This window comes from Pan paniscus, chromosome 15 (assembly GCF_029289425.2).
Source record: "Pan paniscus chromosome 15, NHGRI_mPanPan1-v2.0_pri, whole genome shotgun sequence".
NCBI classification, from domain to species: Eukaryota; Metazoa; Chordata; class Mammalia; order Primates; family Hominidae; genus Pan; species Pan paniscus.
Window position 1 is genome coordinate 40,163,172 of NC_073264.2, and position 15,323 is coordinate 40,178,494.

The 15,323-nt window shown below is 41.6% G+C and overlaps 1 long non-coding RNA gene across 5 annotated transcripts in view; it reads right to left on the reverse strand.

Annotated features, from left to right (window-relative positions):
* Positions 1 to 15,323, reverse strand: part of LOC103783860 (uncharacterized) — a 189,665-nt gene that overhangs the window by 87,540 nt on the left and 86,802 nt on the right. For all 5 annotated transcript variants that reach the window (XR_008620851.1, XR_008620850.2, XR_004666161.3 and 2 more), the window contains 2 exons: positions 2,866 to 6,565; positions 2,555 to 2,722 (listed from right to left, as the gene is read on the reverse strand). This is a non-coding gene — a long non-coding RNA (uncharacterized LOC103783860). The remainder of the gene's footprint in view (positions 1 to 2,554; positions 2,723 to 2,865; positions 6,566 to 15,323) is intronic.

A 15,323-nucleotide genomic window follows, 5' to 3' on the forward strand; every position in this document is an offset into this window, starting at 1 on the left:
TCATTTCCCTTAGTAGACTTTAAAATTACTTTCTTTCCCTTTTGTTTCTGTGAACAAGCATTATATTGCCCTTTATTGAAATGCCTTTAAAGCTTCATTGTAAACAGATAAACATAAGACAAGAGGAAAATCTTCTCATTCCACTAGCCTGCCCAATTTCCACCTCTTCTCTCTAAAGGGGAAAAGGAACAATTATGAGAGGACATAGAAAATACAGGAGACCCTGTCTATCTATGGAAAATATTTTCTAGAAATTCCAGAAAAGAGAAAATTCATAACCATGAGAGGGATTGGTCCTGACCAAACTACAAGGTAACAGAAGAGATTGATATTTGGCAATCAGAAGAATTGAAAAGGCCATGCTGAGATTTAAAGGGGCAGTTTTAGAGAGAAATGAGAATGGCCTGTTGCTATTGAATACATGTACTGTTTCTGCACAGTACAAAAATCCAAAACCATGAATCTCAAAATCCCATATCATAAGTTATATCACCATTATAAAAAGCAATTTTGCCAAAGCATCTATTTTATGTGGCAGTATCCTAAAAGCTCATAAATATTTGAGCTGCAGACAGACATTTTTCTGAAAATTGAAACTAACTTCATAACTCTGCGTTACCTTTTGGAAGGTGTAGAAGTAAAACTTATCCAGCCTGTAGGACAAAGCCATCTGTCCTATTCTTATCCCTGTGAAAAGCTTTTTTCTAGCTGAGCTTTTTTTCACGGGAGCACATGAGTCCTCTCAAGTTCTGGCACATATAATTGCCCCACATCCACTCTGCAATAGTCCAGATAGAAGATCAAAGAAGAGATGAGAAGAACTAGTCTATCTTGAAAAAGAAATCACTCTAACTTCTTCAATTATCTTCATGAAAAAGAGAAAAATAAAGAGGAAAAGAGAATGTGTGGTTCAGTAGAGAACACAAGTAAATTCAGAATCCCAAAGTTCCAATATTAACTCTGTTATTATCACAGTATGTGACCAAGCTATCAGTAATGTTTATATTGTTCATCTGTTAACTAAGGGCATATACAGAGAAGGAATGAAACATAGGCCACGAAAATGAATGCAAGTATTTTTTATCTTAAGTGCCTAACATGTCCTGATACAACCATTCCTTTCTTTCCATAGAACTACTGAAAACCTTGAAAAAGCTGGACTTTGATACTTTTCTCCAAATCTAAGACTGGCAGACAATCTCTTCAAGAAAACCTTCCTTAGCTACAACCACCGCTAACCTGGCATTCTCTGTTCCTTATTCTATATTGTTTTTCCTCATAGCACTTATCACTGTCTGAATATATATATATACGTGTGTGTATATATATGAATATATATGCAGATATATATGTACATATATATATTCCTCCATTTATTATTCAGACTATAATCTCCACTAGGAAAGAAAGGCACTTTGGTTCCCTGCTATGTCCCCAATATTTGGAAGCCATACCTAGCCTAGCCGTAGTAGAGACTAAACAAATGTTGATTGAATAAATGAATAAATCTAATGCTGGCAGTTAAAAAGAATACATAATGAAGCAGACTGAACTAATTCAGTATTTCTCATACTGAGATCTTGAATTATCTGGAAGTCAGCTACAAGTACAATCACACTGGCCGAGCACGGTGGCTCATATTTGTAATCCCAGCACTTTGGGAGGCTGAGGCAGGCAGATCATTAGGTCAGGAGTTTGAGACCAGCCTGGCCAACACAGTGAAACCCTGTCTGTACTAAAAATACAAAAATTAGCTGGGCGTGGTGGCGGGCACCTGTAGTCCCAGCTACTCGGGAGGCTGAAGCAGGAGAATCACTTGAACCCAGGAGGCAGAGGTTGCAGTGAGCCGAGATCGTGCCATTGCACTCCAGCGTGGGTGACAGAGCTAGACTCCATTTCAAAAAAAAAAAAAAGTACAATCACACTGATAGGTGAGGCTGTAAAGACATTTCATCCTAGGCTGTAACAATTCCATAATAGTTCACTGTGTTCCTGGTACCTTACACTGCTGAATGACTTCTATGGGCTAAATTCAGTATTTTTGCAACTATTCCAGTTCTCTATAGCCTACTCACATGGCTTAACTTAACAAAGGATTTTCACACTGGGTACTTAAAATAAAGGCAGAAGGATATCCATATATTGAATATGTGGACAAAGGAAGAAATAGAAATACAATGAATCGACCCATCCTACAAATTCCACTCTGGGTCTCATAATAGGAGACCCTTATGACTGTAGACACATTTTCTTTCCTGGATTGTGGATTGGCTTCTTGGCTTTCCATCTTTTCCATTATCAGTTAGAGACGTAGGATATCATACTAACGAATAGCTATATTAGCAACAACAGCAATCTTATGCTGTCAGCAGGGTGCATGCCACACCACCCCCCCGCCCTGCTCCACACATACACATACACACACACACACACACACACACACACACGCATACACTCTGCTCCTTTAGAACAAAACTAGCTTCTCACTGATCTCTCTACCTCAGAGCCCATTTACTCCTAAGGCCCAACAAAGAGGATAGGGTTTTTACGGTACCAGCAAGACGATGGTGGCCCTTGGCCTCCCGGTGCAGAGTGTCAGTCCCGCACTGGGAGCGTGGAGAGGTGTGTGGGAAGCAAGCCTTTCTTGAAGTGGGGCCAAGAGAGAGAAGTCAGCAGCTCCTTAGCCCTCACACTTCCAAGGAACAGAGAACAATGGAGAAGCCTGCAGGCAGAAAAAAGAAGACGCTGACCCAGAGGGAGAAAGCCGATGCACAGAAGAGCGTGCCCAGAGAGGAGAAGGCCTCCGGGGACAGAGAGCCACCTGAGAGGCCCACTGTGCCCAGGAAGCCCTGCACAGAGCCCCACCTGAGTCCTGAAGAAGAGCACATCTTTGATGCCTTCCACGCTTCATTTAAAAATGCCTTTGAGGGGGTTCCCGTGTTCATTCCTTTTCAGAGGAAGAAACCCTAAGAGTGCAGTTAATGGAGGTGGATCTTTAAGCATAAGACAGACCACATTCGCCATCAGAGGGTCCACACCGGACAGAAGCCCTTCAAGTGTTAGCAGTGAGGGAAGGCCTTTCGGCACAGCTTTGATGTCACCAAACACCAGAGGACTCACGCTGTTGGCCTTCATTAGACGTGTTGCCTGGGGGGTGTTCTGCTCTGGGGAGCGCACTGGAGGGGCCACCCCAGGTACAGGTGGGCAGGTGAACCACCAGAGGGGAGCCGTGGCACCTACGGCCTCCTGACGGTCCTGCCACCACAGTCGCTGCATGGCCTTCATGGTTTCTCAGCGGTCCTTGGTCCCGATGGGGGGTACGTGGCACGTCCGTGGTGTCGTGTACCTGCCTCTGTGATGACCGCGTCTGGCACTGCGGGGCATGTGCTGGGGAGGCCAGTCTCCCTGTGGGGCTCCCCCAGTCTGTGGTCAGCTCACTGCTGTCAGCATGGGGGTGAGGGAGCGAGCGGGGGCGGCCTCAGCCTCACCTAGATAGACTGTCCCTGGATGCCGCCGGCAGACCACAGCCGGTGTTGCCCCCCACAGGGCAGAACATCCTGGTGGGCCCCCTGCCCCAGATCTCCTTATGCAGCCGTTCCCTGTGTGTCCTGAGGCTGGACGGCCTCAGCCAGCTGTCACCAGGAGAGGAGGGCTCACACTCCCAAAAATGGACATCTCAGGAGGTAAAATTGTTCAGAAGCAGGCATCAAAGCACAAGTGATGTGTGATCCTGGATCAGAAGAGTTGTGAAGGACCTTGCTGGGTCGTTTGGCAGACCTGGAGTGTAGACCAGGCACAGTCGGTGCCAGCTCAGCAGCGACAGGACAGTCCTCACTGACATCCTCCTACTACAGATGCACACTGAGGCTCTCAGCCACGGAACGTGACATCTGCAGTTCGTGCCAAGAGTGTGTGCATGTCACTGGAGAGTGACAGAGGAGACTGGCTAAATGTCAGTCACTGGGGAATCTAGAACACAGGGCTGATAGGATGGACCCCCAGATGCAGAATGATATCTCACCAGGTCATGCCCACAGAGACACCAGCAGCAGCGCACGGCTGGCCGGACCACCTCGGCCTCTCTAGCAGTGGGCAGGCTGATAGAACAGATCACCCCCAAAGGGGAAAGTTCCAGATGAAATATGCATAAGAAGCAACCTCAAAACTAACAAAAAAGATTTGCACATTCGTCAGTTCAGAGGAGGAGCAAAGATTAAGAAAAAGAGAATAAAAGTGCTCAAAAGAGAAGAAAAAGAATCTCCTTCTGTGTAGCGGGCTCCTGGCCCAGGGAGGATGGTCTGCCGCAGAGTACATGCAGGGAAGCACCCTCTGAAATGCCTAGAAATAGCTGCAGGGCTTTCACTTGGTTCCCATCAAAGGTCAAAACCATCACAGTGGGCAACTTTGCACCAGTGACCAGTGCTCACTGTCCTCAGGCCACTGCAGAGCCATCCTAGTGGGGCAGGGGCTCCTGACTCCAGTAAGGCCACCCTGGAGGGGAGTCCCAGGAATCAATCTGATGTTCAGAACCTTCCTGGCATCTCAGAAGTGTACTAGGGGAGAGGTGAGGACCCTTTGGCCAAGTGTCAGCGTTCTCACTGCAGGAGAACATTAAAGCCACAACCCAGAAACTTCTCAGGAGCATGGCACACCCACACCAGCCCTAGGCTCTGCCTGGACAGCACCTCCTGGGCAGCACCTCCTGAGCTGCCCTGACCAGCAAACACCATCCTCCCAGCCTCATTCAGCCGCCCTGACCAGCAGGCACCATCTTTCCAGCCTTGTTCGGCTGCCCTGACCGGTGGGTACCTCCCTTCCTGCCTCGCTTGGCCACCCTGACCAGAGGGCTGCCCTGACCAGCAGGCACCATCCTCCCAGCCACGCTCAGCTGCCCTGACCAGCAGGCACCATCCTCCCAGCCTCACTCGGCCGCCCTGATCAGAGGGCTGCCCTGACCAGCAGGCAACATCCTCCCAGCCTTGCTCAGCCGCCCTGACCAGTGGGCACCATCCTCCCAGCCTCGCTTGGTCGGCCAGGCTCTGCGGGCCTCAGAGTGCAGGGAATCTCTGAATGTTGTGACTTTGCTCTGCTGCAGGGACCTGCCATGGAGTGTCCCTTGTGCAAGCATTTTGTGAGCTATGCCAGCATCTGTCCCCACACGCCCCATCCCTAAGCCATTTCCCAGGAGAGCAGGAAGTGAGCACAGGGAGGGGCACTCCCAGCCAGCCCTGGGACCAGAGGTCTGGGGACGCAGCCGGCCACCACTGCAGAGCCCTACTAGTCTGGGCCTCTGTTTCCTCTTCCACACAGGGAAGCAGGGAGGGGCCGATCAGCAACTTAGGCTTGTTGGCTCCGGCGGAGGCCACCTGCGTTTCTGGGGAGCCCATGGACCCTGGGGTGCATGTGGGCTTTATTCCCAGTGACCTCTCCTATTGGTCCCCATTCTGGGCACTGAGATGTGATTGTTTCTTTCCTGTGAATGAGTTGACATCAAAACATGCTGCAGAGGAAGATGGGCCTTAGGGGCAGCGTCCTACGCCTCTGCACCAGGAGGAAGGTTGTGTCCCCAGGGGAGACTCAGAGCTGAGGCGGTGATGGGCGGGGCTCCTGTGGAGCCAGAGTGGGGCAGGGTGTCTCCAAGGTCACTGGGGAACAGCTGAGGCCCAGGGAACACAGCGAGGATGGGGTGCGCTCCGGGATCAGGCAGTCAGGGAGCCTCTTGCTTGCAAGCCTGGTGTTGGCACTCTCCTGGTTTCTTCCGCAAACCCAGCTAGCCACACGTTCAGGGAGCCTGGGCTGAGCAGGCGGCCCCCACCTTGACAGAATCCCCGGGATCCTGCGTGGAGGTGGGGGGGACTTCACAGCCGAGACTAGGCCTGATGCTGCTCTCCCACAGTCACCCTCTCCACAGGGGGCTCTCCACAGTCTCTCCACAGGGGGCTCAGGGCAGGGCTCCAGCCTGAAGGGAGGTTCCTGGATACGGCTCTGAGCCGGGAGCCCCTGCTCCCACCCACATCCCTGCACCTTCCACGCCTGTCTCGCCCTGGGGCCCAGGTGCAGTTTTGTGGGGAGCGCAGCGCCGTGCTCTCGTGACCACCGCTCAGCCGAGTGGATTCAGCGAGAGTTTTCAGTGTTTGCGCCTCTGTCCCCGTGTGCCTGTTTCCTGGTGAGGCTGGACTCCTGGCATGTCTGAACACTCACATTCCCCAGGCATGCATGTGCAACCGCCGCCACGCGTGTACTGTGACGCTGACCCTTTCTGTAGCAGCCATGGTCTTGGCCTCTCGCGTTGCTGACAGATGTTGTCCCATTTCCCACTGTTACTTTCTGTTGTCCAAAAGTTTAACTGTCCTGCCAGCCAAAGCTGTTGAGCTTTACTTTGACGGACCATCAGTTCTTGGTAAGTGCCCTGTGCATTTGGGATAAGCGTCCATTTGTTTTCAGCTGCGCTTCCTGTGACTTGCTCTGCGTGTGTCCTCCTCGGTCCCGGTGGGCTGCTGCGTTGGTTCGCCTCCCTTCCCTGCTGCTTGCTGGCTTCTGTGTTCTCTGCAGTAAACATTGATTTCTGGAAGAAAAAAAAAAAAAAAAAAAGAACATCTTAAGTCACATCAAATTAATTTTAATTTATTGGTTTTCTGGAGAGGGTATTTAATCTGCGAATTCGTTTGCTTTTACAGTAGTATAGAGTTAGAAGTTTATCCCTAGCTTTAAGCTGGAATATTTTAAGAAACATTGTCATAAAAGCCCTTTAGTCAATGCTCAGGACCTATGAGAAATCAATCCATTAAAAGAGGATCATACATTACTAAAGTTTGAGAAACACTGAGATAGACAAAAATAAAACAATTATTGAATAGCCCGTTCTTCACTTCACGAAACGTTGTTCCCTTTGTACCTGAAAGAAAATTGAAATACTGCTTCTCCCCATTATCTACACCTCCCTCACAGACCATCCTATAAGCCAAATAGCAAAACAGGCAGCAGACCCCTAGACAAAAGCACTGATTTTTAAGGCAGCAAAATGTTACTGAACTATCCACATACTCCTAACCCCGCCCTACCTCCACCCTCAGACACCATATTCCTACATGCAGGGAGTTTGAACTCCCAGAAAACATCCAGACATAAAAAAATGACTCATTGCTCTAAAGTAATTATATTTCCATTAAAAAAAAAAAAAAACTTCTGCAAGTGAATGAGGCAGGAAGTGTCCTGGTAACTGTGCAAAGGAAAGGCTGCAGTCTTTGCATAACCTGTCTCCTTGAAGTGTCAGAGAAATACACAGAGATATGAAGCAATCATAGTTATGTACAACAGAGCTGCCCTAGATAAGCAGCTGATAGACAGTGAGAACTGAGCTATGTACATCAACTTACCTTCATGCTATAAATATGAGGAAAGGCTTTGACTGACACCTAGATCCAAGGATCAGTAGTAGAAACTAAAAGAAAAACAACAACAGGCCATCTATTTTTTTAACTTCAGAAAAAAAGTTATCTTAAAGATGGAAGGGAAGAACAGTCATCTGAAAACAATTTGCTACAGAAACCAAAATAACATTCTAGAAAACTTTTGACAATAACACGCAGGACCTGAAAGTCACAAGGTCAGAATATGCTGAGATGAAGTGGAAAACAAATGACATTAAAGAAAAAAAAAATGAAAAAACTAAAATGAAAATGGACATATAAGATAACTAACAAGGCAATAAGGATTTATTGTACATCAGAGTAGAATTTACACTGGAGAAAAATGCATTCATAATTTGAAATACAAAGTTGAAAAGTTATTTCGCAAGTCAAAGGACAGGAATAAATAGTTGGAAACAATGCAGGCACACTAGATATAGAGGAAGAAGAATAAAACTCCAAACTAAGAACTATAGATAGACTTGAAAAGGAAATCAAAACAGTTGGCACAGGTGCAATAAATCAAGGAAAAATCTATTTAGTTGAAATGTATACATATCTAAAGATCTCTTCATGCTCCAATAAAGTTAATAAATAGACACATCCTGGCAAATTTTTAACTTAAAGAAAACATCCAACAAGCATTTAGGCCAAGACACTAGTTAACTACAAATAAATATACCATAATATATACAAATAAATAAATACGCACTGTTAGGTAATAGAGAAGTTGCTACAGCATGTTAAGAGAGGAAAACCCATTTTCTACTACTCAGTCAAGTTGGCATTCATGTGTGTAGAAAATAGACATTCTCAGAAATGTCAGGTCTCATAAAATGTAACACTTAGGGATCTAAAATTACTTAAAGGCACAGTCCAGCCTGAAAAAAAGTGGATAAAAATTAAAAGCACAAGAATGTAAACAGGGGGCTAAAAGAACTAGTACATGGTCTAATAAACTTCACATCTATAAAGGGAAATTAGTTCTTTCATGCAGCTTCTGGTATGACAAGCTCCCAGTAGACGGACCCTTTATTCCCAAACATAGATTTCATCTCAGACCTTCGTCGACATCATGCTCTCCTGATAATAATGGTCCATGGCCCCTTATCCACAATATCAAAATTCAAGAAACTTTGAGAATAGAGAACTTTGAGATCAGAGAACTGACATGAGGCTATTTATATTTTTTTAACCTTCTGAATGTTAATATTCATCATTTTGCTACATAAATATTAGCAAATTGGATTGCAGCTTATTGCCACATACTCTTCTGTGGCTATCACATAACATGCAATATTTTCCTCTCTAAAATTAAAAAAAAACCTCTTATAATTCTGGAGCACGTTCAAGGATTCCAAATAAGAGATCATGGAACTCCAGTAGACAAACTCACTCAAATGGTTCACTTTCTTATAGCAACACTAGCCAGTTTATGCATCAATTATGTACACCACCTCTCACACCACTCTGGACACTCAAGATAACTGATTTCTTTCTATGGTGTGCAAGGGACTCTCAATTTTAGAAGACATTCAGGGAGGAGGACTCTTACCTGACTCTCACCTGAATACCTATACTATCTGCCATGATGAAAGCTGGAGGAACACTTCTTGGGCTCCTTGAAAAACGATGAAACATTCCATTCCCATGGCTCATCTCAAACAGTCTCCCTTCATGCACATGTATCCCATATTTAACCAATTACTATTCTATCCAACCCACTGGAAGCCTGTCCTTGACCTTGGGCCTTAGACATCTGTCCCTAGCAAAATGGCAGGTCTAATATAAGAGGCTGTATATTCCTGACACAGCTGTGGGACACTCCAAGTATCTGAACAGTCAGAGTGACATTTACTGGAGGATGACGCCCAAATTTTGAACACTATGGTATATTCATGTTTTCCTAAGCTTTGCTTCAAGGATGGAAAGGATCAGATTATGCTTCCCTCTGTTTCTCCAGCTCAAATTACAGGAATTTACAAATGTAAATTCCCATTTGCCCTCTTGGAGGGCATTCTCTATTTGCCCTCTTGGAGGGCATTCTCTATTTGCTCTCTTGGAGATCCTTCTAGTCTCTAACTCCAGATCTGTTGGCTCTGATTCACTTACTCTCTGTCATGACTATTCACTTCAGATTCCCCTTTGGTTATTTATCCAATCTTTTTTCTGTATGCTTTGGATGTTTTAAAACTTCTCTTCACCCAGAATACAAAATTTTGTTTGCCTGTGCTCAGTGCTTTGCAGCCATAGGTGAGCCCTATTGTATTTGCTAGAATTAAAACATGTAATCAAAAATAAAATAAAATTACGATTAAATAAAGTAACCGTTTATCTATTTCAGCTAATGGAAGTCCAAAGATATCCCATCCAAGACTTAATGACTTCCCTGTGGTGAAGAGGCAACCAAGCATCTTTGATCTTTATGTTCTACTATCAGAACATACGGCTTCCATGCTCAAGGTCATCTCACAGACAAAGATGGCTGCTAGAACAATAGATTTCATTTACATCTCCCAGGCAGCAGGAAGGAAAAGGAACAGAAAGGCAAAGAGGACACACTCCTCAGCTGAAGGAGCTTCTAAAGACGTTCCGAAAGTGTCACTCAAAGCTTAATGCTTACTGTCATTGTCTCAATTCAGGAATGTGTATTCACCTAGCCATAAGGAAGGCTAGCATGAATTTGGCCAGCTGTCCAATATATACACACACACATACACGAACACACAGGGTTTTGTTTGTTGAAAAAAGAAGAAATTAGGCTGGGCAACTAGCAATCTACCAGTAGTTTCTGCCATAGTCACCTACTATGATGCTTAGTCCCAGCATTAGGAGATCAGATGTTAATCAGCAATAATAAAACATGCACTCTCAATTCATTGCTCATCCAGATTCATACAAAGTAGTGAGAATGTCAAGGTTACTGAAGTCACAATTTTCTATTAATAAATAAAAGGCAAGAGATATGTTTCAATGGGTTGGAAAAAGCAGGCATGTGCTTTTTGAAATTTTAATGTGGAGTTTGTAGGTGAAAGCTCTATTGACAAGGTCCAGGAAAGCTGAAAATGATACTGGCCATAATCACTTCCTGTTTTACTCTCCATCTTCTCCATTATAGAAATTCTAGCCATGTCAGTGATACCACAGACTTATCCCTTCCTTTCAACTTGGCAGCACAGGCCAGGGTTACTGACATGTTTGCCTTTTCCAACACAGTTAGCATCCTTGTATTTTCTACAGTGGGGCTCTCTGCAATGTCAGATGAGTTTTCCAGTTATGGTACCTCTTAAAAGTTTTAAGACATTTATGAATAAATAAAAAACACTCAAGAAACCTCACAGAACATAATCTCAGAATCCTCAAAATATTTTGTGGCAACTAGAAAAGAGGAGGATGAGGTCTGGGAAATCTCTTCGCCCAGTTCATGTGATCAGGTTTTCTAATTATCCAGAACAACCAATACATATCGGCAAGCAACTTAAAAACATGTTGTTCTGAAATGCTATGTGCATTTTTTTAAGTTTTTTATTCCATCATGTTTTATTCCAAAACCATAAATTAATTATATGCAGATTAAGAGGCAGACATAAAATCCACTATTAAAAATATTTCATTTATGTTATAAAAATAATTTAATCTATTTTCTGTCTCTATAGATTTGTCTACTCTGGACATTTCATATAAATGGAATTATACACTAGATGGTCTTCTGTGACTGGATTCTTTATTTAGCATAATGTTTTCAAGAATTGTATGGTATGTCAATTATATCTCAAAATGTTATTTTTAAAAATCAATGTTAAAAAGTAAAATAATAATATAACATAAATTGATTTAAAAGAAACTCAAATATAACAAATTTAAGAAGACTGGAAGTAAAATAATAATATAACATAAATTGATTTAAAAGAAACTCAAATATAACAAATTTAAGATGACTGGAAGTAAAATTTGAATAAAACTTTAGGGGAGGCCAGGCACAGTGGCTCCCACCTGTAATCCCAGCACTTTGGGAGGCCAAGGCGGGCAGATCACTTGAGGTCAGGAATTCGAGACCAGCCTGGCCAACATGGCGAAACCCCCCTGTCTCTACTAAAAATACAAAAATTAGCCAGGCATGGTGGCACACGACTGTAATCCCAGCTACTTGGGAGTCTGAGGCAGGAGAATCACTTAAATCCAGGAGGCAGAGGTTACAGTGAGCGGAGATCGTGCCACTGCACTCCAGCCTGGGTGACAGAGCAAGACTTTAGAAGAAAACTAGCAAGAAATACAATAGAAATAATTATTAATTCAGATAATATAAACTTAATGCAAAAAGTATCAAATGTAATAAGAAAGATTTTATTAAAGGTACAACTGTCAGGTTGGTGCAAGAGAAATTGAGGTTTTGCTATTACTTTTAATGGTAAACGCCATGATTACTTTTGCACCAGCCCAATGCAATAAAGAAATAAAAGACATAAATTGTTAACAAGCACTAGAACTCAAAATAAACACAATGGTGAGAGAGAATTATACAACTCTCCCAATCTCTAACAGAACAAGTTAGAAAAAGATGTATTAAAATGCAATGAATAAGACTGATTTCATAGATAAACATCAAATTTTCAGTCCTTTTTAGAGGATATATTTGCTTTAAAAAGTGAAACAATTACAAAAATGATCATATTTTAAGTCAAAAAGACAAATTCAACAAATTCTAAAAAGCAGAAACTGAACTAGTTAAATTTTCTGAACATAAAACAATAAAGCTATAAATTAATAGTAAAGGTTTAAACAAAAATCATTTAGGAAAAAAATGTAACTTCTTCTGGATAAACATTGTAGTGAAAAGAAATCCAAACCACAATATCAGATTATTCAGAAAACAAAGACAATGAGAACACTGTTCTATCAAACCTAAGGTATGTGACAAAACTTACACTAAGAAGCAAATGTAACCTTAAATGTTTTGACCTGATTATTAAAAAGGAAGGATAAAAATAAATAAATTAAGTGTACAAATAGAACTCGAAATAAATAAGAAAAACAGAGAAAATGAAATAATAAAATAAACATAGAAAATTAAAAGAGAGAGAAATAAACTGGAAAACAGAAAACAGTGTTGATACACAAATATAAGATCTTGTAGTTCAATATGGATAATAAAATATATTTATCCCTGGTAAATCCATTCAAGAAAAAAAATATATAAAACAAGTTATGAGACTAGAGAGCCAACCAATACAGAAAAAAAAACTTAAAAACCTAAAAGAATAGTATATAATACCATAAGATGTTTGAAATATATGATGAATTAATAAAAAAGAATAAGAATTTCTCAACATAATATCTACCCAAAAAAATCAATAATATGCTTAATGGTGTGAAATGCTAGAAGCAGTCCCATCATAATAATGAATAAAATAAGAAAGTATGCTTTCTCCTTTACTATCAAACACTGTTCTAAACACTGGCCAGTGAAATAAAGCATGAAATAGAAATGAAGTAAAATTATTAAAAAGCAAGAAACTAAATTATCATTACTTGCAACTGATATTATCATATAGCTAGGGAGAAATGCAAGAGAATCAACTATAAATTTTATAAAATTAGTGGAAGAGTTCAATAATGGCCAAATAAGTATTAATGGCCAGATAAAATACATATGCAAATATTAACAGCATTTCTACATAAACGGCTACAATTGATAATGAGAAAAAAGTTTCCACTCATAATAGCAAAAAAAAACTTTAATACCTGGAAATGACAATAATAGAGTCAGCCACTACAGATAACATTTACCGAACTTCAAAACAGAGAAGTAATGGCCAAAGAAACAGAATTTGGGAAGGTTTGTTTTTAGGAATTTTTTTTTTTTCCAAAAATCATGGGCAGTCATATACGCTAACGAAGAGGATCTCCTTGAAAATGAAATGTTAAGTACTTGAAAGAGAAAGGCGGCCAGGAGCGGTGGCTCACGCCTTCATGCCTGTAATCCCAGCACTTTGGGAGGCCGAGGCGGCTGGATCACGAGGTCAGGAGATCGAGACCATCCTGGCTAACACGGTGAAACCCCGTCTGTACTAAAAATACAAAAAAAATTAGCCAGTCCTGGTGGTGGGCGCCTGTAGTCCCAGCTACTCGGGAGGCTGAGGCAGGAGAATGGCATGAACCCGGGTGGCGGAGATTGCAGTGAGCCGAGATCATGCCACTGCACTCCAGCCTGGGTGACAGAGCGAGACTCCATCTCAAAAAAAAAAAAAAAGAAAGAAAGAAAGAGAAAGGCAAGTTGCTCAAATTCATCTAATTAAATAAGTTGAATTTATGAATACACCAGCTCAGTTCCCCATCCACATTAGATATTTTACTAACAATTGTTTCCAGTGTGCTATGGTAAACTATGGTCATGGAATACTATTACTCTGTTTGTCTGATTGTGGGCAAATCAGAATAAAAGAAAGAAATTTATTTGACCTAATCTCTATCAATAAAGTAATCAAGATAATTGAAACAAGCATCCAGATAATCATGATAATTTGTGTTTTTAAAGATAAAATTAATCTACTGCACTGATTATGCAAATAACTACCTCAATTCTTCAATATATGCTGCTAGTTTAGATTTGGTAAAAAATAAAATTTATGTTATTATCATTTTATTTGCATAATTATGCAGGGAGGAGAATGGATAGAAAATTTTGTTTTGATATCTTTCCCTTTTCCACCTCTCTAGGATTGTTTCCACATAGTGTTTTCTCTTGAATATCAAAGATAGTCACGGTGGATTGTGATTTATCCAGTTAACCCCACCAGACAACATCAGCTATGCAAACATGAATATGGATCACATCAAATCACTTCTGTCTTGGCCCGGTACATATGTGTGGAATCAAGATTTTGTGGAGATAAAAAAAATATTATCAGCTCCTTTTCTCTCTTTTGTTCTTCTGTTTACTCTTTTAAGTAGTAGCCTTTTTTATAATTTCTTGATGAGAAGGTCACACTTCAAGATATCATGCTACAAAAAAATGTCTAAAGGTGATATCTTTCTTTAATGTATTAAATTAACAAGTATGAACTTTACATTATTTTAGAAGATGATGCTAATTTAGGCACAGCTCAAGTCCCACTTGGGAAAATATACATTGATTCTTCCCATATGTACCATGAAACTATTCAAACATAGAAGATACCACAGGTCAAGTCCCCAGGAAGAATACTCTGAGAAGGTAGCTTGTGTGCGGGAGGTTTATTAAGATGTGCTCTCAGGATCAATGCTTGTAGGGGAATGAAGAAAGAAGGATTGAGCACAGGAGCAAAATGAATGAACATTGTATCAATATCAAGAAAGGCCTCAGCTAATCCCATAAAATGCTGCTTCAATGTTGTCCTGTGTTGGAGAGAAACAGGGACTCAGCCAAGTGCTGTCAGCTGCCAACATTCCCAGCAGTTGGGGAAATAAGTACTTTAGTCCTAAAGTACTCATTTAGTCCTAAAGTACTGGACAGTATACTGCAGCATCTACTAATCCATTACATAAACGTGTTAGGAAACAAAGATTTTTTTTTAATCCAAAGCTTCTAACCAAGAGGCATGTCATAGACCTTACTGGGTTGGGAATCAAAGGAACTATATGCTATCTTGTCTCATCTACTAAAAAAAATTTAAAAAATTTAAAAAAATTTTTTAAAAAGTGGCTTTTGGAAAGCACTTTTCCTCTCTGTCTTCATCTATAATACTTTTCCTCTCTGTCTTCATCTATAATATCAGGTTTGACAAGAGAATCACCTATGCTCTCTTCTACTTTGACAATCCTAATTTTGGTGCCTTCATTTTTGACAAAATCAAGAGAAGGAAAAGATTTTAAATGTAGTCATGACTCTTGAAAAAAGTTTCATTTCACTAAGATTTAAAAGTCTTAGATCCTCTT